Raw genomic sequence first — 5465 nt, 5'->3', positions numbered from 1 at the left:
ATTGTGGAAGGAAAACGATGCATTTACATTTTGGTGGATGTGGGTTAAAATTACAGTGGAACCTCGATAACTCGGATTAATCGGGACCGCGACCGATCCGGGTTATCGAAAATCCGAGATAGCCGGAGAATATGGTAAAAATTAATAAAATACGGTATACAGTAGAGTGTCGATTATCCGAACGTCGATTAACCGAACGACCGCTTATTCGAACTATCGACTCCCGCGTCCCGCACTCGAATACCGAGCAAGCGTTAGTAATTGACGCTTAAAATATCTTCAATTTTCTTCAATATTGTATTCAAAAATAATTATGTTGTTGCAAAGACTGCACTTTTTTGTTTAGTTGCTAGTTGTCATTATCAAGCTATAAATAAATATGTAGGTATATAAATATGGCTTTTATTCACTTGTGGATAAATATGTATGACTATAAATATGTATCAATATATTGTAGTTCGATTATCCGAACAAATCGGTTTTCCGAACACCTATGTCCCCCAATTAGTTCGGATAATCGACGCTCTACTGTACTTACAGATAAACTCCGTTAGAATTGAAATAACATGAAATATATTTATAAATATGCACAGTACCTACTCATTAAAATTACTAAAAAAAACACCAAACACAAACGTAAGCAAATGGAAGCGAACAATACAAGACACACAATACAGTTACAACGATGTAATGTTATTATTAGAGCAGTGAAAACTAAAGACCATTGTTTTTAAAAGAATTTTTTAAATAGTCTTTCCTAAATAATGCTGACAGTTTGAAATAAAAAGGATTAGATACTACAGACAGATGGCTGTTGTTTCTGCGGCGTGTGCTATGAGTCATTTTTAATATCGTATAGTTCAAATTACCCACATACACATTATCTCTCAAATATTATATATATTACATACATTTTTATTGTTGAAAGGTTTGTCTGATAATTAACTATTTTGATGGGAAATAAGCCACAATTAAATTGAAAAATACAAAATATTGAAAATCAAAATGTTTATCTGATGAAAATCGGTCCGGGTTAGCCGGATTTCCGGGTTATCGGGGGCCGACTTATCGGGGTTCCACTGTGCTTCTTATTTTTTTCTTAAAATACATTAGTTATCAATTTTGTTTGCAACATATCTCGCTTAGTTTTAACTTAGTGGACCATTAATATAGCTCATTTTAAAGGCCTTTTTAAGTGCTAGAAAAGGTATTAGTAGCATTATACACCTAAAATCGACCGTTTCTCTGTTATTTCAAGTTGAATACAACAATTTGAGAATGTACCAAAAAACAAATTATTTTCACCTACCATATCTCTTTTTGTATTATAACTAAAAGATTTATGAAGGCAAATGTCTCTTTGTTTTTTTTTATAAGCTACAAAAATGTTTAATATAGTTTTCTTAGCTAGATGCATAGTTTTTACGATATTCGCAAAAAACCGTTCGAAAAGGTATTATGTTTCAATGAAAATGGCGAATTTTCAACCACGAATATCTTAAAAAGTATTGAGTTTTCAAAAAAAATTATAGAACAGGTTTTGCTTAGAATTAGGTTCTCGAGCCAATTCCGTGGTAATTTTAACCAAAAAATTTTCCACTCCTAAGAAGGGGTGGGAACCACCCCCAAGATAAAAGCACACATCGGCATAGGGTAGACTTTGAATTAGGAGATAAGTAGAAGCTAGGCCCAAAATTGCATTACAATCCATGCAGTAGGATAGAATTCGGAGGTAATATCCTATTCTTGATCCCGTTGACTGGCGTAATAATCGGAGAATCGTACTTAGCCATATACAAATATGTGGTGGATTTGACAAATATTCAAAATATCTCGATAAAAACTGACTTTTCAAAAAAGTACTAAGAGGCAAAAAAGTTTTTAAAATATTGTGTTTAACTAATGGTACTACAATAATAATTTAATTGGAACGTACCCAAAAGTTTGGGGGGGTTTAAAGGAAGAAAAACCCCATAAAATTTTTATGGTGTGTCCAAATTTCACTATAATTTTTTCTTAAGATACTACTACCATAAGAATGCCACATGTCTATTTTCAATAAAAGATCTCTAATAGTTTTCGATATATTGGAAAACATCGATTTCCAGTTTGTAACTTCAAAGGGCTGTAACTTTCTTTATGTGCACATTTGTACTAAGGTATGTTAGGTTCAATCGAACTATCTTTGGTCCCAGAATATGTGATTAAATTTATGACCTGTATTTGATCACATATTCTGAATAATCTCTATATGAAAAGTATATCGTGTTGTACTTGGTCGTCGAATGCCTTCTCGAAGTCGATGAAACAAACATAAACGTTCTTTCGGAATTCACAGCTTTTTTGTGAAAGAACACGCATACAGAATAGTGCCTCTCTAGTTCCTAGACCATCTCTAAATCTTCTTCTTCTTCTTCTTTTTGTATAGACATGACTGTCTGTTTTTTCAATGTGCCTCTAGTAAGTTGTCGTTCCATAGATTTCGTGGTCTTCCCACTGATCGTCTTCTTATTCCATCTCTAAATCCAAATTGCTTATTACCCATTCTACTTTCACACAGAAGGAATACTCGGTTTTGTATAATTCGTAAAAATATATTAAGTGCTTGACTCATCAAACTGATTAGTCTAAAATCCCTGCATTTGGTGGGCCTGATTTTCTTTGGTAATGTTACAAACAATGACTCCAACCAATCATCTGGTATTTTTCCTTCGTTGTAAATTTTGTTAAAGAAAGTTGTCAAGTAGGTAATGTTTTCCTCATCCAAAAGTTTAAGTAGCTCAGCAGGGATTTGATCCAGTCCGGGTGCTTTACTGTTTTTGGCTTGCTGTATTGATTTTCTGACTTCAGAGTTCAGTATACTGGGACCTCTGTCTAACTGGTTGCCACAGGTAGTATGTGGAGCATTTTCTCGAGAAACATCGTCAAAAAGGTCAGTGATGTATCTTTCCCATTCTTTGCACTGTTGTTCGTGATCACAAATTTTTCCGTCTGCGTTTTTAACCCAGATATGCCTAAAACTTAGCTTAAAATATTTTTTAATATTTTTCTTTAAATTTTCGTGTTGTGTAAGCTAACAAAAGCATATTTGGCGTTAAAACAAAATATTTATGTAAAATAAGTAAAAAAATGCTGTACAAAATATGGTATAGTCTGTTCGCTAAACTCAGACGCAACTTTCTAGATATTTTAGTCGGTAATTTTGCCAAATTTAGCAAAATTGGCAAAAAATAATTTTTAAATAGTTAATAATCACTAAATATTTAGTAATTTTGCCAATTTTTGCAAAATTGGCAAAAAACAAAAAAAATATCGACTAAAATATCTAGCCAGTTGCGTCTGAGTTTAGCGAACCGACTATACACCAGGCATATAACCTACCATTAGGTTTGGGTATAGTATAAAACAAAACACTCGAAATTTAAGCATACGTTGCATTTTGAACACCTTATTCATGATATATTATGGTACAAATCATATATACTATCGAGTTCTTTTTTCCTGTGGAATCACCAAATGGTCTAGTCGATCATAGCAAATTTAGACGTTTTCATTGGCAGATGGACGACCTAATCTAAATTAGCGTCTTCTAAATTATAACTAATCCAATTTTGTAAGTAAGGACATCTGTCATAGCTTTAAGTCGATTTCTAGGATCCCTTTCACGTTTCCAAAACATTCTCCTCCAAGGAATGTTGACATAACCACTCAATAGTAGAGTTTCCAGAAAAGCTTTGACCTCATACTCCGGAACTTCTTGTTGGCGATCCTTCTGTGAAGCATATCGATTAGTTGCTGACGTTATAAGCTTTAGTATAAGTTACTTATCTATCAAATAAAAGTGAAAAACATTCAGCGGAACCCTTAGAATCATATTTTGGAAGTTCTTTTTTACCAATGCATTGACCTTCTCTCTGCGTGTTTTCTTTTACCTAGTGATATGTATTTTTTCTTTGATCCTTTACCTCTTAACTCTGAGAATGGAATGTTTTATCGAAAATCGGGTAACAATATGCCTTCGTCATTATTTTGCACATATATCTGAGAACGAGGTTATAATTGCGAGCCAGGTAAATTATCCATTGCCAACATCTCTATCATCAATCTTCGTCTGTTAGGACATCACATGCATTTACTGAAGACACCAAAGCAATACCACAGCATAGAAAACGCAACAGCAGTGACACACTAGTAGGCGGGAAAAGTTCGCGCACTATTACTGCGCAGATCGTCGGCCATTTTGTGCGTAGTACCAGACAATGTAGAAAATCGACACACATACACAACAACATACACAATACGTAATTATCAGATTTACTCAACTTTTATGACATTCATATTTTTTAACATAATTTTATATGTATGCCTGTGGGAATTATGTCAATAATTGGGACATAACACAAAATATTGACGATGAATGGCGATTGTATTGTTAATCTTTTGCATAAATTCCAGAAATTATTCAAAAATAATCTCTTACGGGTAATAAAGTTGGTGACATCGGCAACACTGATGAACCAACACATCACATCACCACTGAGATGTACTACGCGAAAAATGGCGACCCTGTACTTTTCAACTTCAAAGGCGGCATCAGGGAGTGTCTTTGCTGGTTTCGTTTATTATGCTGTGGCAATACTGTGTACAATTGCTACTAAATTTTCATGACTCTCCAACATACCGCAAGCGCATCCTCAGTGAAAAGCCCATGATAATAAATAGTACTTATGGTATTTTCCTGGCGTACAATATTTTGCACACCAAAATGAAATAGCCCAACGCATATTGTAGAATAAAAATTTAATCAATTTCTAAATCTAAATAGAAATATATACCTGTTCTCTACCGGTATGTACAAAAATATATATATTTTCTGCATAAATATAACAAATATTTAATAATTTAGCAAATCGTTTTCCAAATTCAGCCGGATTATAAAACTTAAATTTTTATCACAAAATTATCGCCAGATATCACAAAGTCATTATGATTCCTAAACCAGGAAAACCAGCACATGAGGTTTCGTCATACAGACCGATATCTCTGCTTCCTGTAATATCGAAGCTGTTTGAGAAACTGCTCCTCAAGCGAATAAAACCAATTATTGAAGCAAGAAATTTGATACCGACACATCAATTCGGATTTAGAAATAAGCATTCAACAATTGACCAGGTGCACAGAATCACAAATATTATCGAAAGATCCCTAGAAGAAAAGAGTCTGTTTAACTGTATTCCTTGATGCTGCACAGGCTTTTGATAAAGTCTGGCATGAAGGTTTAACATACAAACTAAAATGTTTTTTACCTATACAGTACTCAAAACTTTTACAATCATACATAAAAGAACGACATTTTAGAATTAGGCAAGAAGACTGTTTTTCAGACTTAAAAGAATTAGAGCAGGTGTTCCACAAGTCAGTGTGTTGGGTCCAGTCCTATACCTATTATACACGTGTGATATACC

The sequence above is a fragment of the Diabrotica virgifera genome, chromosome 5 (assembly GCF_917563875.1).
Source record: "Diabrotica virgifera virgifera chromosome 5, PGI_DIABVI_V3a".
Taxonomy (NCBI): domain Eukaryota; kingdom Metazoa; phylum Arthropoda; class Insecta; order Coleoptera; family Chrysomelidae; genus Diabrotica; species Diabrotica virgifera.
This window is presented reverse-complemented; position numbering follows the sequence as displayed.